Raw genomic sequence first — 27,577 nt, 5'->3', positions numbered from 1 at the left:
AGTGGCAACGATATCTGACAGACAGAGCACCCAGCCTCAGCCCCGTGTGTCCCTAATGTAGTTAGAGTTGGAGAAATTATTCATCAGAGAATAGACTAAAGCGGTTAGTGTCCCCTGGATGCATTAGGGGCAGGTTCTGTCGGCTTCGGCAAAGCACCTCTGTGTGCTTATCCTGAAAACCCCTGAGCTGGCTCCACGCTAGTGCCCTCGTTGCTCATCTCCAGAACGACAGCCAGTCCCATGACTCACTGCCATGCCGCCTTTTCACAGCCCCTTTCCTCTATCTTCGTTACCTTCCAGAACTTTTCCAGGCCGCTTGCCTCCCTCATCCCTGGGAGCTCAATCCTCAGCTAAGAAGCAAAGTGCTCCCAGCTGCTGTCTCTGCCCTTACCCCTCACCCAAAAGGTCCCCTGTCCCCAGGCATCTCCATTTGTCCTTCCTGTCCTTTAGGGTCCAGCCGCAGCCACCTTCTCTTGAAGTCTTCCCAGCTCCCACTAGCCAGAATTATACCTCTCTCTAGTGCTCACAGGGCATTTTCTTTCATTTTTCTCTAGCATTTCCCAGACAGTGGGGGTGAGGTGAGGATGCGGAGAGCCATGAAGAAGAAGGATGTCAGCTCCTACGGGGAGGAAAGACCACCACTTCTTGCTCTTCCATGCTCTGCATGGAGTATAAAACCATGTACATGGGGTTGGTGTGCATTGGCTTGAGTTTCCAAGGTTCTGATTTCCTGTTAAAAAGAAGGGTTTATCAACATTTCCAACAAACCTTATTACATAAACACCTACCTACCTCATATTCTGAAGTCTGAGGTGAGGAAAAGATCCCTACTTCACAAAAGAAACTCACCATAATTATTACAACGATTACTGTTATAAATCACCTTCGTTTACTATGCAGGGGCTATGAACCAGGGCCTATTCTATGTTCCCTGACTATGGTTTCTCATCTTCGCAATAATTCCACAAGGTAAGTCTGAACTCTGCAGAAGTTTAGTGACATGCCAGAAGTCTAATGACTGAAAATGTATGAAGTCAAGATTTAAACCACAGATCTAACTACATATCCATATTCTCTCCATTATTCAGTGTTCCCTGGTAAATGTTAAGACTCTCCCTGCAGACTGTGAGTGACTGGGCTGTACTTAAGAGTTTTTGTTGGAGTAGAACAGCATCATGGTTAAGAACATGGTTCTGCAGCCAGGCCAACCAGGTTGAAATCCTGGCTCTGCCATTTACCAGCTGTGTGTCCTTGTTCAAGACATTCACCTTCTTCATAACTGAGCTTCCTTACCTGTAAAACAGCAAGGTGGCTCGATGAAATCCTACTCTTTCAGTCCTGTGCACCTGGAACATCATGGCCATGAGCTCATTAAACCCTAAGAACAGCCAATAAAGGTAAAATCAGTTTAGCAGGGAGGCTCTTGAGGTGAAGAGCTGAAAAGTGTTTTGAAACTACTGCAACTTAGAAGATCCTTCAGAAATTTAAAAAAAAACATCCAGAAGTATCCTGTAGGTAATTTGAAAGCTAGTTTATGGTTTATAGAATGTTTATCACAAGCACATTTTCAGACGCACAGGTTTACCAATTTTCCTAGCATCGTTGCCTCCTGAGAAAGGGTGGTCAGGGAATAAGGTGCTGAAAGGAGCCCTGTGTTCTCAGTAACTCATTCAGAACCTTTCCTTCAACAGGTACTCAATGCCAATAGATAAAAGTCCAATTGCCTCAGCCTTCCCTCTATGAATCTTATCAAGCTCAGTCTCTAACCACTTCCCACATTAATCTTCCATTTCTACATATTGCAAGCTTCTACTCATCCTCCAATACCCCACTCCAATGTCCCCTGCTCAGTATAGCTTTCACTGATCTCTGTAGGGCGAGATCGTTGTTACTACATCCGCATTGCACAGTACTTTGTACAATTGTCTACTATAGGCCTTCTTACATTCTATGCTAGTTAAAGGTTTTTGTATCTGCCTCCACTGTTATTCATGAATAGTGAGCTGGGCAAGGGTCAGGGTCATGTCCTGGTCAACTTTTAATTTTAAATGTCTAATACCTGGTACATATCAAGTACCAAGTCAATAATTTTTAGTGCACATATAAGTTAATAAATAAACTTCAATGTTAGTAAAAAAAAAAAATCATCTGGCTAAGTAAATAATAGCTCCTTCCTCAGTGTCATCGTTGTCAAGAACATTAAGATCCCAGCAATACAGCCTGTGTAACTAAAAAAAAAAAAAAAACAAGAAAAAGAAATTGAAAAACATAATATCTTTCCCAAGATAAGATTTTTAAATATGCAGGTCCTATTTCTAACTGAGAAAACCCTCTGCGGACGATTTTCTTGCATTGTTCTCCTAAATGTCAATGGCACTCAAGAGGCTTTCTTGGAGGTCTGAGGTGGAACTACTTTCCTCACATGATCAATCTCTTCACAATGAAATTTCAAAAGCACACAGGCCATTTGAAGGTTGACTCCTGCTTTTGGACAACACTGGAGGTTGTGTTCACAAGGAAGGCACACAGTGGGCTCCTGGTAAATATTTGCAGCACAATGAGTGTTTATTGTGTGAGGCGCTCTCCTGTGGTGCTGTTGGAAGTCAACTATTCACACGCCTCTGATTCAACTACCTCAGTTATGAAGGAAAAGGCAATGTTGCAAGGAAGAAAAGCTTTCGGTCAGATGACCCAAGTTTAAGTGCTGGCTCTGACACTAACCAGCTGGGGGACTTTGGGCAAATCATTTGCCTCTCTGGGTAACAATTTCCTCATCTGTAAAATAAGAGTATCTCCGCCTGCCTTGTTGTAGGGGTTCTGCAAGATCAATACTTGCAGTAGACCCACTTATCCTTACTTTCACTTTCCACAGTTTCAGTTACCTGAAGTCAACTGCAGTCTAAATATAGGTTGAATACAGTACCATAAGATATTTTATGAGAGAGAAAGACTGCATTTACATTACTTTTATTATACTGTATTGTTATAAATGTTCTATTTTATTAGTTATGTTTACTAATCTCTTACTGTGCCTAATGTATAAATTAAACTTCATCATAGGCATGTATGTTTAAGAAAAAGCATAGTATATATATGGTTTAGTACTATCTGAGGCCTCAAGAATCAACAGGGTGTCTTGGAACATATCCCCCTCAGATAAGGGGGCAATTGCTATATGTCACCCAGGCCAGGCATGGTGATCAATAGATATCTGTCGTGTATACAGACCATGCTTCTGTGGCTTTGCTAGATTTCTTTTCTGACCCTCAGCTTTGGGACCCAGAATTGTATTTGTATCTATCTCACAAACATCCAAAACAAGAAGATGAAAAAAGAGCGGAGACCAGAACTGAAGGATTAACTCTATGGCAGAAAAGGTGCCTTATCTGAACTAGAGACAGGACCCAGGGAAACCCTCTGGGAAAACCATCTCTCACACATGAGATGCTGAGTATGATATTGGGAAAAATTAGCAGAAAAAATCCATTATTTTGTTTATTTAAAATTTGACAAAGTTCCTTCCTTTAGGGTAAACAGTTACTATTTGTGACCAATTTTATGCACATGCACATTATCAAATATCTGCTCGTTTCACCTGACTATATGTCACTATGCATTCTGAATCTTCATCATGTGCCACTTGTCTGTTGAAGTCAGACAGTTTTTATTTTTAAAAATTAAAACAATGTGTTGGCTCTTGTTCCAAGACATTTGTGATATTTGTGACCAAGAAAAGAGCAACTTTAAATATATATGTATTTTATATATATATAAAAATTACCATTCTAATAGGTATAACCTAGTATTACCTATTAATATAACCAAATATTAATTGCCATCCTAATAGGTATAGCCATATGTATATAACCATATGTGTGTGTGTGTATATATATTTTATATATAGTTATACCTATTAGGATGGCAATTAACCAAGAAAAGTGGAAAATAACTAGTGTTGGCAAGGAAATGAAGAAATCGGAAGCTTTGTGCTTTGCTGGTAGGAATGTAAAATACTGCATCCATGGCCCACAGACAATATATAGCAACTACACAATCAAGTTTACAAAACAGCCAGCTAACAACATGATGAAAGGATCAAAATCTCACATATCAGTATTAACCTTGAATGTAAATGATCTCAATGCCTCACTTAAAAGGCAGGGAGTGGCAAGTTGGATAAAAATTAAGACCCAACTGTCTGCTGTCTTCAAGAGACCCATCTCACATGTAACAATACCCACAGGCTCAAAGTAAAGGGATGGAGAAAGATCAATCCGGCAAATAGAAAACATAAAAGAGCAGGGGTCACTATTCTTATATAATGTAAGGACTTTAAACCAACAACAGTGAAAAAGGACAAAGAAGAGTATTACATAATGATAAAAGGTTATATTCAACAAGAATATAACTATCCTAAATATATACACACCAAACATTAGAGCACTAGATTCATAAAGCAAGTTCTCCTAGACCTACGAAAAGACTCAGACAGCCACACAATAATAGTGAGAGGCTTCAACATCCCTCTGACGGTGTTATACAGATCATAAGGCAGAAAACCAATGAAGAAATCCTAGACCTAAACTCAACACTTGACCAATTGGACCTAATAGACATCTACAGAATACTCTACCCAACAATCACAGAATATACATTTTTCTCATCTGCACATGGGACATATTCTAATATCAACCACATGTTCAGCTATAAAGCAAGTCTCAGTACATTCAAAAAAATAAAAATCATACCAAGCACATTCTCAGACCAATGTGCTCTATTCTTCTAAAAATAGAAACCAATACCAAGAAGATGTCCTTAAATAATTTTTGGGTAAACAATGAAATTAAGGCAGGAATCAAAAAATTTTTTGAAATTAATGAAAACAGAGACACAACATATCAAAATCTTAGGATGCAGCTAAAGCAGTGTCAAGAGGAAAGTTTAGAGTGCAAAATACCTACATTAAGAAGTTAGAAAGATCTCAAACGAACAATCCATCATTGCATCTAGAGGAATCAGAAATTTTTTTTTTGCTTTTTTTTTTCCTTAAAAAAAAAAAAAAAAAAAAAAAAGCTAGCAGAAGAAAACAAATAACCAAAATTGGAGCCAAACTGAATGAAAGTGAGATGCAAAAAAAAATCCATACAAAAGATCAGTGAAACCAAAGGTTGGTTTTTCGAAAGGTTAAACAAAATTTACACAACTACTACCTAGATTAACAAAAAAAAAAAAAAAAAAAAGAGAGAGAGAAGATCCAAATAAGCACAACCAGAAATGACAAAGATGACATTACAACCAACACCAGAGCAATACAAAAGATCCTCAGAGACCGTTATGAACACCTCCATTCACACAAATCAGGAACTCTCAAAGAAATGGATGAATTCCTAGAGACACACAACCTTACAAGATTGAATCAGGAAGAAACTGAAAGCGTAAACAGACCAATTACAAGTTCCAATATTGAATCAGTAATTTAAAAAAAACCACTACCAAACAAAAAATGACCTAGACCAAATGGATTCACAGCCAAATTCTACCAGGCATACAAAGAAGAGCTGGTACCAATTCTACTGAAACTATTCCAAACATCAAGGAGGGACTCCTCCCTAACTCATTCTACAAAGTCAGCATCATGCTGATACAAAAGGCTGACAGAGACACAAGACAAAATACTCCAGGCCCATATTCCTGATGAACATGGATGCAAAAATCCTCAAGAATAGACTAGTAAACTGAAGTCAGAAGCACATCAAAAAGATAATTCATCACACTCAAATAGCCTTTATTCCTAGGATGAAAGGTTGCTTCAATATACACAAACCAATAAATATGATTCACCATGTAGACAAAATTTAAAACAAAATTCATATGATCATCACAATAGATACAGAAAAAGCTTTCAATACAATCCAATATTCCTTTATGATACAAACCCTCAGCAAACTAGGCAGCAAAGGAACATACTTCAAAATAATAAGAGCCATCTATGACACACCCACAGCCAATATGATACTGAATGGGCAAAAGCGGAAACCATTCCCCTTGAGAAGTGGAACAAGACAAGGTTGTCTGCTCTCATCATTCCTATTCAACATAGTACTGGAAGTCCTAGTCAGAGGGCTCAGGTAAGAGAAAGAAATAAAAGGCATTCAAATAGGAAAAGAAGTAAAGCTATGTCTCGTCACTGATAATATGATTGTATACCTTAAGAAAAACTCTGAAGACTCCACCAAGTGACTCCTAGAGCTGAGAAATGACTTCACTAAAGTGTCAAATACAAAATCATTGTACAAAAATCAGTAACATTTCTACACACCAATAATGTTCAAGCTGAGAACAAATTCAAGAATGCAATCCCCATTAACAATAGCCACACACACAAAAAAAAACTAAACTAAAATACCGAGGAATACAGCTAACCAAGGAGGTGAAAGATCTCTAAAGGAGAATTACAAAACACTGCTGAAAGAAATCATAGATGACACAAATATTTGGAAAAACATCCCACGCTTATGGATTGGAAGAACCAACATCATTAAAATGGCCACACTGCCCAAAGCAATTTACATTTCAACATTATTACTATCAAGCTACTGATGTCGTTTTTCACAGAGTTAGAAAAAAATCCATTCTAAAATTCATATAAAACCAAAAAAGAACCCAAACAACCAAAGCAATTCTAAGCAAAAAGAACAAAGGTAAGCATCATATTACCTGACTTCAAACTATACTACAAGGCTACAGTAACCAAAATAGCATGGTACTGGTACAAAAACGCATAGACTAATGGAACAGAATAGAGTACCCAGAAATAAAGCTGCACACCTACAATCATCTGATCTTCAACAGAGTTGACAAAAATAAACTATGGAGAAGAGACGCTGTTCAATAAATAGTGCTAGGATAACTGGCTAGCCACATGCAGAAGAATGAAACTGGACCCATACCTATCACTGTATACAAAAATTGATTTGAGATGGATTAAAGACTTCAACGTAAATCTTCAAATTACAAAAATCTAGGGGAAAAAAACTAGAAAATACCCTTCTCTGTATCGGCCTTGGCAAATAATTTATGGCTAAGTCCTCAAAAGCAAATGAAACAAAAATAAAAATTGACAAATGGGACCTCATTAAACTAAAGAGCTCCTGCACAGCAAAAGAAACTATAAAGGGAATAAACAGACAACCTGCAGAATGGGAGAAAATATTCATGAACTATGCATCCAACAAAAGTCTAATATCCAGAATCCATCAGAAACTTAAATTAACAAGCAAAAAACAACCCCATTAACAATTGGGCAAAGGACATGAACAAACACTTTTCAAAAGAAGATAGACAAGCAACCAACAAACGTATGAAAAATTCTCATCATCACTCATCGTCAGAGAAATGCAAATGAAAGCCACAATGACATAACATCTCACACCAGTCAGAATGCCTTTTGTTAAAACGCCAGAAAGTAACAGTTGCTGGTAAGGGTGTAAAGAAAAGGGAATGCCTATACACTGTTGGTGGGAATGTAAATTAGTTCAGCCACTGTGGCAACTAGTTTTGAGATTTCTCAAAGAACTGAGAGTTGAACCACCTGATTCAACTCAGCAGTCCCATTACTGGGTATAAACCCAAAGGAAAATAAATCATTCTACCAAAAAAATACATGCACCTGTATTTTCATCACTGCACTACCCACAAGAGTAGACACAGAATCAACCCAGGTGCCCATCAACAGTGGATTGGATAAAGAAAATGTGGTACATATACACCACGACATACTACACAGCCATAAAAAGGAATAAAATCATGTCCTTTGCAGCAGCATGGATGCAGTTGGAAACCATTAACCTAAGACAACTAACACAGAAAAACAGAAAACCAAATATTACATGTTCTTACTTATAAGTGAGAGCTAAACATTAAGTACACACGGGAACTTAAATATATATATATATATATATATATATATATATATATATATATATTGCATTTCAGTGACAACACAGTGATGGGGATAGTTCTCAATTTCCCTTTAATTGTTTCAATACAATAGCTGGCAAGCTGGCAATGGGGGACACTTCCCAAGTTGGCCAACTTTAGTTCCTTTCTGGAGATCTGCACTTGGAAGATTCTGAAGGGACATGATTTTCAATTCCTCCTCTGGAGTGTCCGAAACCTTGCCAACAGAGTTGGCAAAAGGTGGAACTAGGCCATTCTTCTCCTGAGCGTGGGACTTCTCCGGCTGGCCCTGCACTGAAAACAACCCCACCCTGTAGTCCTGTCCTGAGCTTCCATATCCGGCCACCAAAATGACCTGCTGGGGCTCCTGAAGATGATGGCGTTAGGTAACCAGAACTAAGTCAACAAACTGGGGTTATCGGCTTAATAGTTTAACAGGCTGACACTCCCAGAAAACATATTTGTATTTTCACTGGGCTTTCTGGAAACAATAGTTTAAATCAAAGGAGCAAATCCCTTCTCTTGACAAATATTTGTTGATTATGGGACACACAGCTACAGAACACTTTTCCTTTCAAGGATATATAGTTCACGTGTTGCAGCTGGCTGTCGTGAAGGTCTGAGTTAACCTGCCCCAGTCGAAAGAACAGAAAGCTGGGTGGACACAGATAACCAAGGGCCCCTCTCTGAACACTGGTCCCTTGCTTATAAAAGAGACTCTTGGACTCTCTGAGCTTTGGTCCCCTGGCTCCTGTAAAGGAAATTCTTGGGCTGTAAAGGCCTTTTCAGTTCTAAATTGAAACTGAAATTCACCAGCTCAGCTCCAGCCACTCAAGCCTCTCAGGTTACCCACCTGAACCACATTCTCCACAAGATTGATGGGTAAATAACACTGCCTTCCCACCCAGTTAATCTCATAGGTTGCCTGAACAAAAAGCGAGGCGTCTGCAGCTTTCCTCCTCGGTGTGTTGTGGTTATTCGATTACCGCCCCCCGCAAGTTCCCAGATAAATTCCCTTAACTTAAAACTTAACCTTTGAAACAAACTGAAATTCATTCTCAAGTGAGCTGCAGTAAGGCCCAAGAGGCACCTTGCTTTTCCTGGCTGAAAGCAGGCAGAATGCACATCCCAAGGTGGCTCTTGGTCTAAGTGGATGAGGGGTTCACTGCTCAGCACCTTTAAAGGAGGCAGGAAAGAACAGGGGGAGGAGAAGGAAGAGCTGTGGCAACCTGTCCCCACTCTGCCCTGCCCCTCAGGTAGCTCAGGCCCCGAAAAGCAATTCCAGCACAAAGGAGTCATGATTCTCTAATGGAAGCAAGGGAGAGAGGACGGAAAGGGAACCCTGGGATCAGGGCAGGACCCCTGCTACCCATGAGGCTGACTGAATTAGTCCACCCAAGAGCAGGAGAGTAGCTGCCCACTCTTAAGCACTCAGGCAGGTCAAGCCTGTGCTGTATTCTTTATGGGCATTACTTCATTTAATTTTCAAGTAAGGCAGAAACTATCCTTTTCTCTTTATAAAGGGTGGAACTGAGACACAAAGAGGTAGACTGACCCTGCAAGAAAATAAAGTCATAGCTTCTGTCAGGTCCAAATAACAGGCTGAAAACATTTTTCAGAGGCTTAATTCATAGAATTCCTTTCACCCACTAGTCCGCAAAGCATTCCTCATTTTGCCAATTAAAAGTGGTTGCTTCTCTGCAGCTCCCAACCTGGAACACTTTCCCCTTCCTCTGCCTTCTTAGTACAGATGTGAACACCCTTAATACCCCTCTGGACTGGCCTTGGAGGGCCTTGTCCATTGTGGATCCCAACTGAGTTGGGCCCAGTGCTGGAGCCAGACATGCATGATGACACATGGAAGACACAGGAGGAAACCATGAGAAAACGGGATGCTTTGCAGAACATCCTTCCCAGGGATGCTAACAGTGAGAAGATGACCAAATACCCTGTTCCCATCGTCCAGGCCAGAGGGCCAGCAGGGTTGACCCTTACCTGTTGTCTATAACTAACACCAAGGCTGGACCTTGTATCACACAAACCCACGTATTTTCTTAGTCTTATGGAGTCTTTTGCCTTGAAAATATCCAACAGCTGTGCATTCCACAGTCAATTGTACATTAATCATGCATCATAGGGGAAAATGCCATCATTGCTTCCAAATCTGCTAATGTGCAGACAGGCACCCAGCTTCTGAGCTGCAAGGGAAGAGAGGCAGGTCTCCAAATTCCAGCTGGCTCCTTTCGGCTTGCTGTGAAGCCTCAGACATCTGGCTAGGAAGATTGGCTAATGTGCCGTCCCTTGGCTGTGGCATGCTTTTTGATTACATAAAGGTTTGAGCACCACTTGACAAAGCCTCACTTGCTCTCTCCAGCCCTGCGATGATCTGAGACGCCCACCTCAGCTCACCTCTTTTCCTTCTTTTTATTCCTCTTTCTTTCTATTTGTTTCTTTCTTACTGTCTGTCACTCTTTCTGGCTCTCTCTTTCTCTCTCTCCCCCACTCCAACAATTCAGGGCAGTGTACGTCAAAAAAACAAAAGTAGACTGGAAACATTAATTTTTAACAGTTCCTATTTGCTGAAGACCTATTATGCACCAGGGACTTTGCACGCACCGGTTCTAAACATTATCAACACTCTGCCAGCTGAGCGGTATGATCCCCATTTGCAAATGAAGAAACTGAAGCAAATGGAAATTAAGTGACTTTCCCAAGTCATGCAGCTGGGAAGTGGCAGAGCCAAGATTCAAACCCTGATCTGGTTGATTCTCTCATGACACATTCTTTTCTGTTCCACAATCCTATAGGGTCCTCCTATTGGACCTGGGCGATTGCCTGCATCAGCTTCCTTAAGCCCAGAAATGAAAGATGACTCACTAGACAGACCAGGCTAACTCAGGGCAGAGCAGGGGGCAGGGGGGAGGAAGAGGGAGGAAAGAGGACTGGCAGACCAGGAGAGACCTATGAGGGAGGTTTTGCAGAAGGAAACTGTTTGTTGTGAAACGTTTAATTATTGCACTTGGGGGTAATTTATTATCAGGGAAATTAAGTGATTCCATTAGCCTCCTGTCGCTTTCCAAAATAAATCTGTCAGGGCAGGGTGAGGGGGGGGAAGGAAATGAGAGCTTCTGTGTTTTAATTTGTTTTTCTACAGATTGCCAACTGGAGGTGCGGGCTCCATTGATCCATAGGAAGGGAGCTGGCAGCCATCCTGGGTGAGTCTCTGCTACCCTCAGCCCCTCTGCAGCCACATTTCCATATCGGAACAAAACCCGAGCCCAGCTTTGGAAAGTGGGGCAAGTGCCCAGTCAGCGCAGAAAGAAACTGAAGGCCTGGGAACAACAGACAGCTCTGCCACCAGCTGGATCTGGCACCTTGAGCAACTCACTCCCCAGCTAATAAATGAGGCTCTCAAATGGTACTGCCCCTTCACCCCTAACCTCCTCTCAGTACCAGCTGCACAAGCCTCCAATAATCCTGTGTCTTGGGTACCTTAACACAACATTGAGCTTATAATAAGGGCTCAACCAATGGCAGTGCTCTCCTATCCTTACCACCAGATATTCTTGCTATATCTGTCTAATAGATGTGGCTCTCAGGAAGCAAATTCTATAGCCAGAACAGGAATCCGGGTCTGAGTCCTCAGCCAGCCCACTAAGCCACTGCCCCACACTGTCGTCTACTTCTGTGCCTGCCCAGGAATTACTCTACATACACCTCAATCGTCCTCATAGCAGCAATGTGAAATCCTGCCTCCCTGGACTGTGGGCAATCGAAGACAGGGCACTATTGTTTTATTCTTTATATCTGAACCAGCCCAGGGCCTAAACAAATGCAAAAAAACACTTTATTACTTTTCCTAGCCCCAGTGCTTGGCACTCAGCAGGTACCCAATATATATTTGTCGAATTAATAATTCTGTAATATGAGATTTCTCACTTAGCTGAATGGATAACTAGATCTTAACTGAGGGAGAGGACATTGTGCCTTTTCCATGGAAAATCTAAATACGTGGAAAGAAAACAGCTAAGAACAGTCTGCTAATTTTCCTAGGGAGAGGCCAAACTGTGCTCCTCTGCCTAAGAGCTTCAATTTCCTCAGCAACTCCACTGTGGCTCTGCAGAGATGAATGCCATCAACCGATAAGGGTGCCAGAGGCCTTGGGTCACTGAAATCTTCTTCCCACAGATGCTCAGCCCTGGCCGTGTCTGCAGGGGGCTGCAATCTTTCTCTGGGCACAGTTTCCTGCTCATGTCCTCATCTATAACATGATAACAGAGTAGCATCACTCAGCCCCTGGAGATGAAAGCAGGAACTATAGGGTACTAAGATCTGTGTTCTGGCCACTGGCAGATCTAGACAACATGCAAGGTCTTCTGAAAGATTTAGCACCCACTGGGGCACTTCAAGATCAGATGCACCAAGTTCAATGCCAAGGGGACCCAATTCTGTCATCTCAGAGGCAGACATGTGACTGCCATTATCAAGATATTACCCCAGCTCCCCATTCATGTCAGGTATAGTGCGGGTGAGACTTCTTCACTGTAGACCCAAGTCTGACTTCACCTCCAGCCCATGACTGCTGTTTGTTCAACAAATCCACAGGTGGGAGGAACACACACCCTAGACATATGGTCTGAGTGGTTTTCTAAGTCAATAAATAGCTTTGGTTACCACAAACCATTCAAACTGGCTGAAGACGTATCTGCCAGGGGAGCCAATGCACACGAGCTGGGAGGGAGATCAAATGCCTAACTCAAGTCCTGCACATCCTGATTCTCACTCTACCTGCAAGGGATGGTAGGGCAGAGTGGGGATGTCATCCCATCTCTTGAATGATCGCTGCCTGGGTTCCCTGTCTATGAGCTAGACAGAGATCATCAGGTGAACTCCCCAAATCAATGTGTCCCAAATTTTAACGTGCACACAAATCACCTGAGACCTTGTCAAAATGCAGATTTTTATATAACAGGACTAGGAAAGGGTCCAAGATTCTTCATTTCTAATAAGCTCTCAGTTGATACTGATGCTGCTGGTCTGCAGACCACACTTCTAATGGCAATGCCTTAAACTCTTTAAGCCTGTTTCATCTGCAAAATAAGGCTAATACTAGTTGCCTCACAAGGTTGTTGGAGATTTGATGAGATAACATACATTAAGCACCCAGCAAAGCATCTCGCACATAATGGAACTACATGTACTACACACAAGTTTTACCTTCTTTGCATTTCCACACAACTCCAGCTGACCCCTGAGCCAGTGGTTCCTGATCTTGTTTGGCTAATAGACTCCTCTGAGAACCTAATAAAAACCTGGGACTCTTTATCAGTCTGGATGGGTTAGGCCGTATAAGCAAAATCCCCATGGTTTAACACAGCCAAAGTTTAATTCCTGCTCCTGCTACATTTCCAGCATGGGTCAGTATGTTCTCTGCTCACTGAAGTCATTCAGAGACTCAGACTAATAGAGGTTCCATCTCAATATACAACCCACGATCATGGTGCGATCAAGGTGGAGGGAAGGAGCATGGTGAATCATACATTGCTCTTACAGTGTCTGCCCCAAAGAGACACACATCACTTCCACTCACATTTCAGAGGCCAAAACAAATCCTAGAACAATGCTTCATTTCCAAGGGGCCAAGGAAGTACAATTATATCCTCTGCCCAGAAGATGGAGAGCCAGAAGCATTTGGTACAGAATATAATGATTACCACCAATCTACTTCCCAGGGAAAAGAATGCAAATAGAGGCCGGGTGCGGTGGTTCATGCCTATAATCCCAGCACTTTGGGAGGCTAAGGCAGGTGGATCATGACGTCAAGAGATCGAGACCATCCTGACCAACATGGTGAAACCCCATCTCTACTAAAAGTACAAACATTAGCTGGGTGTGGTGGTGCATGCCTGTAGTCCCAGCTACTCTGGAGGCTGAAGCAGGGGAATCGCCTCCTTGAACCCAGGAGGCGGAGATTGAGGAAAGCCGAGATCATACCACTGCACTCCAGCCTGGCAACGGAGCAAGACTCCATCTCAAAAAAAAAAAAAAAATGCAAATATAGAAGCATGCCTATAACTCCAAGAGGTCCACAGACCTGTTCACTTCCTGAGCCCTGTTCACCCTTAATACTGTCTGAGTGTGACCAAGGAGATTTGGGGAGAAATGGTGCTCATTCGTTAATTGAGCAAATGTGATTGTCTACTATGACCAGTACATGTTGTGTGGGCAACAAGATAGACCAGGTCCACACTTTCACAAGGCTTATATTCTACAGGGAATACAAAGACAGTAATCAGGAAATTACAGCAGATAGTAAGTGCCCTCAAGGTAATATACATAGCGTGATGTAATGAAGAGTTACTGGGAGGTAGGAGGGACTGACTCTTGATATCTTGATAATGATATCAAGATATGATATCTAATATCTTGATAATGGCAGTCACATGTCTGCCTCTGAGATGACAGAATTGGGTCCCCTTGGCATTGAACTTGGTGCATCTGATCTTGAAGTGCCCCAGTGGGTGCTAAATCTTTCAGAAGACCTTGCATGTTGTCTAGATCTGCCAGTGGCCAGAACACAGATCTTAGTACCCTATAGTTCCTGCTTTCATCTCCAGGGGCTGAGTGATGCTACTCTGTTATCATGTTATAGATGAGGACATGAGCAGGAAACTGTGCTCAGAGAAAGACTGCAGCCCCCTGCAGACATGGCCAGGGCTGAGCATCTGTGGGAAGAAGATTTCAGTGACCCAAGGCCTCTGGCACCCTTATCGGTTGATGGCATTCATCTCTGCAGAGCCACAGTGGAGTTGCTGAGGAAATTGAAGCTCTTAGGCAGTGGAGCACAGTTTGGCCTCTCCCTAGTAAAATTAGAGGTCAGAGAAGGTCACACTGACCAGTGAAGCTCAAGGATGAGAAAGAGCCGTACATGTGCTGAGCTAGAAGAAAATTATTCCAGGCAAAAGGAATAGCAAGTGCAAAGGCCCAGTGATAGAAAGAGATTACTGTGCTGGATGAATAGGCGAAGGCCAGTGTGGCAGGGGCTTTGTGAATGAAGTGGTCAGTGACAGGAGATGTGGTTGGAGGTGAGCTCAGAGAGGTGAGTGGGGGGTCGCTTGTGCAGAACCTGGGTAAGTGTTCATGGCCTGACCCAGATCCTTGGGTATCCTTCCCCCATGGCAAGGGGAGTCGGAGGTGATCCTGAAGCACATGGGGAAAAGTCAGTTGTACTCGCAGGACAACACAGCCTGAAGCTGAGGCCAAGGCCCTGAGGGTAAATGACACTAGTGCTAAACCCAACAACCTAAGGTACAAGACCCTCCATAAACACCCACCGTCTCAGTCTTCTCTCTCCCCCTGCAGGACCCAGCTTGAAAGCTCCCTCTGGAACTCAATATATCTCTCTTTTCTCCTGTACAAAGACCCACACTGCCTTCCTCTCCTCCCCAGTCTATGTCAGACTGGCCTCCCTATCTCCAGTTTCCTCCTCTCTTCCCTCCAGGCCGTTATGATGGTCTTCCTCCTTAGAATACTGTTACATGTCATCCCTACATGAACATGAACTGCTCTTCCTGTAGAAAACAGCATAAATCCCACCTCCTCTGATATTCTAAGGACCATTTGCAGCTGAGGCCAACTGGCCTATTGAATTTTTTACTTCTCCCAAGCAGCCTTGATTTGGCCTAGTGGCATTGGTTACTATTACACCCAAAATTCTCATCTCTCCAAGGAAACTGCAAGCTCTTAGAGGGCAAGAATGATATAACTGAGCAGGTGTCCTCCTCACTCACCCGCCAGAGTGCCTAGCTCAGAGATGGTACTCAGGAAATGGCTTGATTCCTGAAGGCAGAGGCAGCAAACTGGGAAATGTGCTGACTCTGCCCTCTGTGCCCAGCCACCACATTTGTCCAGGCAGCTTGCTTAGCAGGGCCTGGAGCTGACAGGGGCTCAACCAATGCTGGTGGAATAAACCGCCAGATCCATCTTGGCTTGGAGATTTGGGATGGATGAGCTGACACCTTTGAGCCTCAGTTTCCTCCTGTCTAAACTAAGGATGATGTGAGTTCCTTCCTCATGAGGCCGTTGTGAAGATCAAATGAAACATGAATGGGTTTTGTGAACCGTGGAGTCCTCACATATTATGAGTGGCTGAATGAGCCCCTGGTCAACAGCACAGTGGACACCACACCCAGTGGAGAAGGATGTGAACCAGAGGGCTGAGTGGAGCACATCCTGCTTCCTACCAAAGCAGGTCAACCAAGAGCAAAGAGTAACAACAGGGTCGCATTCCAGGGAAGGGCGTCTAAGCTTTGAAGGATGAGTGTCTTCTATCCCACCATGTCTCACATCAATTCTGCTTGCCCTCTAATGCCTTCCCCTGGTCTTATGGGAAGACGGGAAGGAGAGGTGGCCGGTCAGGTCGGGAGGGAGGCCTGGGTGGTGAAGTTTTATATTGCATTCTTGGTCCCCAGCCTCCTTCCACCTTCCTTGCTTTTTAGAGAGCTTATTTAAGTTGGGTTGCCCTCCAGAGGCCTGCTCTGGCTTCCTGCATATTCTGTCATTCAGAGAACCCTGGGCTCTGAGGAGCATCAGGAAAGGTCAGCGAGTCCTTCATATGCTCAGAACAAGAGGGTCCAATCCTCCCAAGCAGAGAATGATGCAGAAAATGGTTCAGGAGCCAAACTGTTTCCTGAAGTCCAACACCGTTGTCAGCACCTCCACATCCAGGAAACATTCCACAGGCACACAGGCCTGAGTGGAATTCAGGCTCTGCCATGTACCAACTGTGTGACCCTGGGCAAGTCCCTTAATCCTTCATAGGTTCGGTTTGCTCCTAATACCTACTACTTAAGATTGCTGTAAGAACATATCGAGAGAATGCTTGCAGAGCAGTTAACATAGTGTCTGGCAATGTATTTTAGCGATTTTCACGATTATACCATCAAGGCACAGTTGTAGGATTTGACCTACAGAGGACTGGAAGCTCCAATCTTTAGTGTTCACTCACAGACCCCCCACCCCCAGTAGGGAAAGAGCCACCATTCTATAATGCCTGTCCCTGAGACACTTGGGAATCTCCACCATCACCCGTGCCCACTCCCCATACTCTCAGAGTAGCCACTGGATCAAGATGTCTTAGTTCAGAACAAACAGGAAAACGTCTACCCTGGCAAGTTCCCAGACCTGATTGCTCACGCCATGGCCACACTTTGCCACTCCTCTTATAATTAGAAACTGAGGGAGACGGCAGGGCAGAAGGCAGAGATTTAAAACATTTTTATCCCAAAGCCATGCCCAAGTCCAGGCACACACTCAACACCCACCACGGAAATCTCACCCTGTCAGCTGGTGAACCAAAAAGCACATCTGTCTCCCCCAACATTCATGCAGAAAAGTAACGTTGTGCTGGTCACCTACATGCCTCTCTGAATCTCTCAAAGGCAGAGGAAGATTACGCCTCTGCATCTTTAGAGACCCAACGCCTTACAAACAGTGCACATGCAATAAATGCTTGTTCAATTTAATTGCATTGAAAGAATCCTATTCTCTCCAGAGGTGCAGAGAGCAGCAAGCCCTACCTAGGAGAACCGCTCCCTAAGAACCCCATCCCCTGAGGCAGATGCACATCCAGCCTGGTGAGCAATCTTTCTGCTCCACACAGGGGTTTAGTCTTGGGTTATTGGTTACCTGCTCACACCTGCCCCTCTATCTGGCCTTACACACTTCTGAAGAGTGGAGATGATCTGTCTTCTGGAGCAGAGGGAGTAGAGGCATCAGTATGAGGTGCTGGCTACTCTCCATTTGCCCTTCCAGAGCCTCCCTCCACTTTGCTCTGCTCTGCTCTGTGTCCAGGGAAGCCAAACTCCATGAACTGCATCAACAAGGTTTCCCTGGTGTCTGACTTCCAGAGGGTTTCAGCCAATGAGAGGTGCTAAGAGGAGATCAGAAGGTGGGAGGAGAGACACATCAGGGTATTTATTTCCCCAACTCCCTCCCTGATGGGCCAGAGCTTGTTTGGGCTGCATTCCTCTACCCAAGGGCATAGCTCCTGTCAGGTGGCCCTCTCCTTTGCTTTAGCTCTCCTGACCCTAAACTCTACAGGCACAGGTGTAGCAATGGTTTTCTGCTGTAACTAATCCTGGCATCCTTCATCATCCCTTGTTAGTGTCCTTTAACTCTGCCCACTCTTTGTAAATAGTCCCCTCACTGAATTCTCCTCAATTACAATCCAAGTGTCATGTGCTTCCTGCCAGAATCTTAACAGATAGACCTGGAAATCTGAAGAGCTGAGTTCTAGTGCTGGCACTGTGGCAGCTACATGCCTTTCGCAAGGCCCGTCCCTTCTAGGTTCTCTTCCTCTGCAAAATGGATGACATAACTAAGAGTCTGTAAGTCCCAGGGTCCCTAGGACAGTGCTCTAGCCATAGATGGTGCTGGAAACTATTTGATCAAAGGCTGCTATGGTGCGGAAAGGAGAGAGTGTCTGGTGAGTGCAGCGGTATCAAGTGCAGGAGTATACTGTGTTGTACATTGGCAGAAACAATCAGTGCCAGAGGAAACTGTTTTCCAGAAACCTATGTTAGTGCTTTAAGTGGCTGAAATGGCAGAGAAGTTTGGCTGTGTATAGGTGTATAGAAACAAGAGAACAATGGCTAAGAGCATGGCATGAGACAGAACAGTCCTGAGTTCGGGTCTCAACTGCCATTGCCTTATTTTGTGACCATTGAAAGCCCTTTCACCCCTCTACGTTCCCCTCCCTTACATGTAAAATGGGGGTGATATGAACACCTCCCTGAAGAGGCTGATATGAGAGTGAGAAATAGATGCATAGCATTTACCACAATGCCTAACACAGTGAGTGCCATATAGTGGGAATAAATACTACCTATTACAATAAAAAAAGGCCTTTGTGGCCAGGTACAGTGGCTCATGTCTGAAATCCCAGTGTTTTGTTTGGGAGGACAAGATGGGAGGATTGCTTGAGGCCAGGAGTTTGAGATGAGCCTAGGCAATATAGCGAGACCCCCATCTCTCCAAAAAATGAAAAATTTAGCTAGGCGTGGTGGTGCACACCTGTAGTTCCAGCTACTCAGGAGGCTAAGGTGGGTGGGAGGATCACTTGAGCCTGAAAAGTCAAGGTTATAGTGAACCGTGACTGCACCACTGCACTTCAGCCTGGGTGGCAGAGCAAGATCCTGTCTCAAAAACAAAGAAAAAAAAAAAAAAAAAAAGGAGGAAGGGAGTCTTGTGACCAATCAGATGAACTGAAAGGCAAAATGCCATTGTGTAAGAACAAGAAAGGCCAGAGAAACTACTCAATCCTATGGCCCAACATAAGTGACAGAAGATAAAAATTCAAATTTACTAGGTGTTATGTTAGAGGAAACAAAAGCAACGCTCAATAATCACCCCTACTCTCTTTCTAGGGAAATTTCCCAACTTCAGAGCAATGAATATGAGTCCAAACAAAGCATGGCAGTACCAAAGGACTGAGGAGGCAGAAAACAGACTTCAAGGCAGCTGAAGCAACTGAGGGTTGCAGGGCAGGATATCATGGAGGGAAAAGCTGAGGACAGAGTCTAGAAGTCTTGCACCCTGGAAGTTGAAGACTGAGGAGTGGGCTGTATATGTTCAGGGTGTAACTATCTAGGTCTTATCAGAGAATGCCTACTACAAGTTTGAAAGCATAATAGAGAGGCTGAAGAGTGCTGGTGGATATTAGCGCTGTGACCCACACCTCATTAACATGCTGAGTACCCCAACAAGACATCAGACTTAAAGGAATCAAAGGAAAATATCCTAATTCATAAACAAATGGCTATCTCAACAGGAAGAAAAATGAGAGCTGTACAATTGCTAATGCAAAAATTGTACTAGATGGGTTTAACATCAAATAGGAGATAGCAGAAGAAAGAGTTAACAAACTAAACAATCCATTTGAAGTATTAATCTGAAGAACAGAAAGAGATTAAAGAAAAATAACCAGAGCCTCGATAACTAATAGGAAAATATCAAATGACTTTGTATGTCTATAATTTGAATGCTAGAAGAAAAGAGAATGGGAATTTTTCCAGGAAAATCTTTGGAGACATTAATAGAAAAAAAATTCCAAATTTGGTGAAAACTATTGACTTACAGAACCAAGAAGCTCAGTGTTTTACCCTGTTTTTTTCAAGTAGGGTAAGAAAATTAGAAATAAAACCACAAAACAGCAAAACCTGACACATGATATTTGAACGGCTGAAAGCCTCCCTTGCCTCACTCTGCCCCAACCCCTCCTCCTCCTAACCAGTCTGATTGGGACATTGCTATGACCTCAGAGTTGCCCTGGGCCAAGCAGCAGAGTTGAAGGAGAGGTACCCTTAAGCTTGGTCACCAGGGAGATAGGTACCGAGAGGATCCAGAGCCATGGGAGCAGTAGGCATGGGTGTAAGCATGTGAGATGTGACTGAATAACCCAGGTCAGAGCCCAGGTGTACATCACTGTCCATCTCTGCAGAGAAGAGCCCAATGAGAGTTATAGGATAAGGAACACTATCTGTTTCTTCAGATAAATAAGGGTTGTCCCTCGGTAAAACATCAGCCAGGCTTCCCTCTGTGTTCATCCATCTCCTCTGACCCCTAGAGCCAAGTCTGCTTAAAACTGTAAATTCTGACTCCAGAAAAGAGAAGGTATGGTAGGGTTCTCCAGAGAAAAAGAACAAACAGCAGAGAGAGAGAGAGAGAGAGAGAGAGAGAGAGAGAGAGAGAGAGAGAGATTAATAGAGAGGGGAAAAAGATGTATTGTAAATAATTGGCTTACATGAAAGTGGTAGGCGGGCAGGTTGGAGATCCAGAGAAGAGTTGTAGTTCAAGTCCAACTTGAGCATGTATGTGAACCACCGGCCTCCTGATCCAGGAGGTCTGGATGTGGGTGTAAGAGTCAGCAGTTCTCACAAGGCCCTGGTGGCTGCCTGTGCCACTGTTCTCTGGGCCATACTTTGAGCAGCAGGGTAGAGGACCTCAGAGCCTAGATTCCTAGGTCTCATCCCAGCTCTACTCCTCATTTGCTATGTAACTTTGAGCAAGTGAGGTACTTAACCTTCCAGAATCTCAGTGTCCTCTTTGATCAAGTGGGAGGTAACAATATTGACTTCGAAAGGTGATTGTGAGATTAAAAGAGAAAATGAACATGAAGTATGTGGATAGAGTTTGAGCTCAATAAAAGTTCTTAGCTGCTATCATTATTATGGGCACCTGATTTTTAAAGAGTACATGTTAGGTAGGATATAAATAAATCTTGTATTTGGTGATCCGCATGAGGAAAGGACCTAAACATATAGCCACAGGAAGAAACGTTGATAAAATTGAAACCATTCACCCTGGAGAAGAACAGATGTAGGAAGGAGGTGGGAGGGAAGTGGAGGCCCAAAAGAGGTGATGAAAGGCTTCCTGAACAGACTTGAAATGGAGTGTTCATGGAAATAAAATGAGAATTATCCTCTCCATGAAATTAACAAAGACCAAGATGTGGAGCTTCCTGGTAAGTCAAAATGAGATCAGTGACAAAGCCTGGGAGTATCCAAATCTGACCAGAAATGAAGAAGGTTGTGTAGACTGATTGTCCACCTACCACCAGAGGCACAGCAGCAGATTGTGCCACCACCCCTTCACCAGAAAGCCAACAGGCTGGTGCAACAGATTCGTGTGACAACTGCCCACACCCTCCAAGCACTTCCAGAACTCCAGAGCAGCTCTGTCAATGGCTCTCCCAGAGCATGGCCTCCTTCCTGCACGCAGAGTCCCAGCACTCCAGCTCTGCTGTCCAAGGGCCACTCCTGGGGGACAGTTGGCACATTCCAAGCTTAGTCATGATGCATCAGACAATTCATTCAGATATCTTCAATTCCATTACCAGGCCCTGTGGGAGCCAAATGGGAAAAAGAATCAATGCATATGTTGGCCAGGGAAGTGGCAGTGTCCAAACAGCCTGCCCCCCATGAAAACACTGGCCTGTCCTTTCCCCAGACCCCCAGGCCAGGGCTACCATGTTGCCAGGACAGTCAGAGAGTCACACTATCCCATCTGACAACCACTGGTACACAGGCCATCTGCTCCATGGCCTCAGGGTTGCCCTCAGGCCTCCTCCCCATGCTTCAGCAGTAGCAGTGGCCCCCAGGAGCAGCCCCACTCTGCTGCCCTCTCTGGAGCCTCCACATTGCTGCGCATTGCCCATGTACTTGTGAGGTCATTGAACCTCTTGGAACGTCAGTTTCTTCATCTGAAAAATGAGAACAAGAATAAGAATAATACTGGCCGGGCGCAGTGGCTCAAGCCTGTAATCCCAGCACTTTGGGAGGCCGAGACGGGCGGATCACGAGGTCAGGAGATCGAGACCATCCTGGCTAACACGGTGAAACCCTGTCTCTACTAAAAAAATACAAAAAACTAGCCGGGCGAGGTGGCAGGCGCCTGTAGTCCCAGCTACTCAGGAGGCTGAGGCAGGAGAATGGCATAAACCCGGGAGGCGGAGCTTGCAGTGAGCTGAGATCCAGCCACTGCTCTCCAGCCTGGGCAACAGAGCGAGACTCCATCTCAAAAAAAAAAAAAAAAAAAAAAACAACAACAAAGAATAAGAATAATACCTACCTCACAGGAATGTCATGAGGTTAAAAGAGATAAAGATACATAAAACATTTAACCTGATTCTTGGCATTTGGTACTGCAGAAATGTGGGCGTTACTCCCCGTGAGCGATATCCTACCCTGCCACAGAGGAGGCGCTAAGCAAGTGTTCGTCAAACTGAATCATGCTGGAGAATACTCACGGCTCCCGGGTCAAGTCCAAATGCAGTTTTCTGGCAGAAATCCTTCTTCTTCAGTCTTTTTATATTAAGGGGGAGGTCAGTTTTTTTGTTTTTGTTTTTTTTTCTATTAAGGCCTTCAACTGATTGGAGGGGGCCCACCCACGTTATGGATGGTAATCTGTTTCACTCAGTCCACTGATTTAAATGTTAATCTCATCTAAAAAAGACCATCATAGAACTATCTATAATAGTGTTCAATCAGGTGTCTGGGCACCATGGCCTAGCCAAGTTGACTCATAAAATTAACCAGCATACTATCGTTCTGACAAAATGTGCCTCCTGCACATTTTGCAGATACTGGCATCGGAGAGGCAGTCACCTCCCTCACTTCCTCACCCTTGTCAGCAGGAGCCAAGGCCAGGAAGCTGGGACCTCACCCTCTAAGCCCTACCAAGGGAGACAGGAGCTCTGCAGGGTTGCAGAAGCCCACAGCTTATGCCAAGGAAGCTGCTTCAAATCACATCTCCTTCCAGGCACCTCCCCAGCAAGCCTTGCTCCCAGCTCTGTCAGGCTCAAGCAGCTTTAGCCTGAATGGTCTAGCCTCTGCCTGACCCTTCCCTGCCCTCGATTAAACGGCCACCCCCGCCCACTGTCGGACCTATGGATTGGGACAGACCTGAGGGTGGCTATGGCCTTGGACCCCCTAATCCCCAGCCAGCCTGGGCTCCTGCCACTAGGCTTATTTGGGACACTCAGTTAACAGTTGGACATCTGTCATGTGCCAGGTTGTGTGCCAGGAACAGGGGAGAACCAGTACTTGGGGTGCAGAGGGAGGCAGGGAGATGGCAGCACCAACACCTGTTGCCTGGGGTGGCTAGGCAGGGCCACAGGGACCTCTCACAGATTCTGAAACAACGTGGATTCATAGGGCTCCTGGAAATGCTTCCGTGGGGACACAGGGCACGTTCCTCAGAGAGGAACTTACAGACTGGTGGAGGAGATGTGCTCCTGGCAGAGGACAGAGACAGGGAAACGTGGGTCAGTACTGGTGGGGTGGCAGGCGTGAGCCCCTGAAGCAGGGAAACATTTGTGGAGGGTCCTTCAGTGCCTGGAATCTGAAACTGGCAGCCCAGGATGCTCAGAGAAACACTGACTGGGAAAGGAAGGCATGCGCCTGCAGGTGCTGCTGTGTCCCGGAAGCTTCCATAGAGTAGAGGGCGATCTTAGAGCTCACCACCTCCACCAAAGCCCACCCCGAGGGGAAGGGCGGGCATCATCTCAACCTCCTCCCTCCTTCAGAGCTGGAGACTCCAAATCACTCAGACACCCACCCTCCTCTCTGCACAAGCCTGCCAGAGGGCCATAGGGACAGGGCTCCTTGTAGGGGGGCTGGGCCATCACACCCACATCTGAATGCTGCACCCTGGGGGTGGGCATCCCAGGGACAGAGCCGAGAGAGCCTCGGGTTGGGTGGAGCTGGAGCTCCTGAGCCTGAAGGGGGAACCTGCCCGGCCCTGGACTCCTTGATATGAGAAACGATAAATTTCCTCACTGACTATGCCCCTTGACTCAGAGTTTTCTTACTGATAGCTGCAGGCCTTCTGAGAGATATGGGGACCCCATCTCCTCTTCTCTCCCTACGTCATGCTTGAGAAACATCCAGAGCCTATCCAAACTAGGGTTGCCAAACAAAACTAGGTTTAGCAAATGAAAATGCCGGGTGCCCTGTTAGATTCAAATTTCGGGTAAACAATGAGTGATTTTTCTAATGTATTATGTTTCGTGCTATACTTGAGGCATACTTATACTAAGAACATTACCCATTGTTTATCTGAAATTCTATTTTAAGCAGGCACCCTGTATTTTACCCCAATCCCCTCCTTTCTCTCGCCTGGCAGCAGACTACGCTCCAAAATGGTTTGTCATCCAGAGAGGCTTCTGAGATGGCACCCAGGCATCTCCTGAGGCGGCCTGGGAGGGGTCAGAGAGCCCCACTGACCCCCCAGCACCTCCTCATAGCTGTGGGTTAGGGCTGGAGGGGGACCAATAAATGGCCTTCTCTTGCCTGCTAGGTCCTAACAATGGTGAAGAGAGAGAAGCGAAGAGGAGGAGAGACTGAAATATCACTTTAGCAGCTGAGAAAGTTGATTTGGGGGAATAGGGCTGAGAGCTGCAAGCACCTGAGTCTTCTGATATCAAATCCCAGAACTAGACAAATCACCTACTCCATTCCCGCAGCCCTGAACCCTCCCAGTCCTGCTCCAGGGCAGCTCAGGCAGGGGAGGGAGGCTGCCATTCTCCTGGCTCACTCCGTGACCAACAATAGTAGCAACCCAGGCACCCTGCAGGCAGGAGAAAAAGGTGAGGGTTCCTGAGACCTGTTTGTTCTCCCAAATTCACCTATCAGCTAAATCATTTATCCTTCCTATCGCCTTGGGAGAAGAGAAGTCAGGAATATTGGGCTAATGACGGGACTCCACGTGGAGGCATCCACCGCTCTCATTGGCAGCACCAAGGGAGCCCTGTCGGTCCCACTGGTGGCAGGCCACTCACAAGGGCACCCTTTGATGAGCCAGCCTGAACCATGTAGTTACCAGTCAAAATAAGTCCTGGCCAACAAACACAACTCACTTCCCAACCTATGCATGCCTCAGTTTCCTCATCTGTGAGATGGGGAGAAGAGCACTCACCTGGGCTCATTCATGGGTAAGCCTGCAGCACGCCTGCCTGGCACGCAGAGAGGGCTCACGAGGGCTATGGCCATTACCATCCCTGGCTCTGGCATGGGGTGACGAAGCAAGCACGAGGCCCTTGAAGGGGAGAGAAGAGAGGAAGAAAGGGAGAGTTTAGCTGGGCTAGTGTAAGACCTCTGCTTGGAGCGCTGCTGGGGGTCATGCAGTTTCAAGGACGAAGAGAGATAAACAGATGAAGACACCAGGCTGGCCTCCCAGGTGAGGTCGGTGTGGAAGCAATGAATGGGGGAAGCACCCTGTCCCCAGCACACCCATAGAACCAGATGCTCTCAGGGTGCTGACAAGCTCGAGATACGGGAGCTGAGGCCACTTCCTGGGGAAGTGCGGAGACTGGTACAGCTAGCTGGGAGCTTGGAACCCCCACCAGGCAGGCTGTGACTCAGAGGGTGGCTCCAGGCCCAGCCGGAACAGGGATGTTCACCGGGACCCAAACAGAAACCACAATAGACTAATGGGCAGAGACAAGGAAGGAGGATAAAGGGCAGCGGTTGTCACACGGATACCCCGAGTTCATGCTGGATTTCAGGCCTACTAACACTTACCCTCGGTAGTCCATTCAATGAAAGTTGATTGTCTCATCTGCTGTGGGCTATGGGGATAAAAGAGTTGCAGCAGCCATGCCCCAGCCTCTGTGGGACAGCGTTCTTACACATGAAGCAACTGCACATTGTGGAAAGTGCCTGAAGGAAACATAAGTGCTGAGATAAAGAATCATAGGGAGTGTGGCTTTCTTGGGTGGTCAGGGGCCTCACCAAGAAGTGACATGTGCACTGGGCTCTAATGGAAATGAAAGCTCCAGCGCTGGGAAGAACTTTTCAGGCAGAAGACACAGCAAGTGTGAAAGCCCTAAGGGGGAAAAGGGCAGGAGGATTTAGGCAGCAAGGCCGGTGCCCAGCCCTGCGCTGGTGTGAGGAGCAGCTCAGTCCAAGGCTGGGGTGACACCTGCTGGGCAAAGGGCCAAGAGTGGGATCAGGGGCATGGTCAGGACGATGGCTCCTAAGCGTCCACTCATTCTGAGGGAGTCAGTCACCACAGGGTAGGAAAGCATGGTGGGACAAAGTGTCGCTGAGAGACCACTTGTGAGGCCGAGGTCCTCAGAGGTGGACAGCTCCCTGAGGGCTGGAAGTCTCCAGAAGGCTTCTTGGAGAAACATTCTGGGGGACCCCATTTGGACAGGTTGGAGGTGTCAAACGGATGTGAGCAACAAAAGACAGCGGTGACCCCTGTGCAGCAGAGAAGAAACTGGTTCGCCACAGGGTAGAGATGGGGTCATAGGAGGAATCTTCCTTGTACTTTCTGAAGAAAAGGGAAAGGATAAGAAAAACCACAATATTTGTTAGCTGCCCACTCATCTCCCGGCCCTCTTTTCCTCTTCCTAACTGAACCCTGGTTGGCCCTGGACCAGCCACCTGCTTTCCATGTACACACACACACACACTCGTGTTCTCTGGAGGAAATGAAGCCTCCAGTTCGAGGGGTAGGCCCCACTGCCTCACACCAACCAGCATATTCCATCTCCTGGCCAGAGTCATCGGTCCCAAAGACAGCCTGTGACTGAAGCCCGTCTACTCAGAGGGATCACCAGGCCGTGGCTCGGTCTATGAATTCAGCCATGAAGCATGGGGCTACTGGCAGTCATTGTAGACAAGAATAGAGGGGTGGAAAGGACTAGGTCTCTGGTGACATTATTGAGGCCCTGGACCAACCAATCCTGCAACCCACCCACCTCTGGACTTTCCAGTTGCATGAACCAAACACCACCTTTCATGTGATTAAACCTGTTTGCATTGAGTGTTCTATTCCTTACAATGACAGCAACAGTTTGCAGACATCTAGTATGTACTGGGCACTGAATTAAATATTGATGCATACTGTTTCATTCAGGAATCATCCTTCTCACTCTTCAGAAGGGAAACCTAAGGCTCAGGACATGCAGTAACCTGCCTCAGGTCACACAGCTGGATGCAGAAGGCCTGACTCCAGGCCTGGATCTGGGCCTGGGCTCCTACCCCCCGAGTTCCTTCAGTCCCTCAGGGACCAGCTTTCAGGGACCCATAGCTGAGGGTCTGAAGCCACCCTA

General features: G+C 45.5%; 1 long non-coding RNA gene across 2 annotated transcripts; it reads right to left on the bottom strand.

Moving 5' to 3' along the window:
- Positions 1-489: 489 nt before the first annotated feature.
- Positions 490-26,793, bottom strand: LOC144331348 (uncharacterized). 2 transcript variants are annotated; one of them, XR_013398411.1, is made up of 5 exons: positions 26,040-26,793; positions 25,435-25,554; positions 21,572-21,859; positions 1,294-1,378; positions 528-730 (listed from the first exon to the last, which is right to left on the bottom strand). It is a non-coding gene; the product is annotated as an uncharacterized LOC144331348 (long non-coding RNA). The 2 variants fall into 2 exon arrangements; XR_013398410.1 differs by lacking the exons at positions 21,572-21,859; positions 25,435-25,554; positions 26,040-26,793 and adding an exon at positions 20,762-20,967 and having other exon boundaries at positions 490-730.
- Between the last annotated feature and the right edge of the window lie 784 nt (positions 26,794-27,577).

The sequence above is a fragment of the Macaca mulatta genome, chromosome 9 (genome assembly GCF_049350105.2).
Source record: "Macaca mulatta isolate MMU2019108-1 chromosome 9, T2T-MMU8v2.0, whole genome shotgun sequence".
NCBI classification, from domain to species: Eukaryota; Metazoa; Chordata; class Mammalia; order Primates; family Cercopithecidae; genus Macaca; species Macaca mulatta.
Note: the sequence above shows the minus strand (reverse complement) of the source record. Positions and strands in the feature narration are given on the sequence as shown.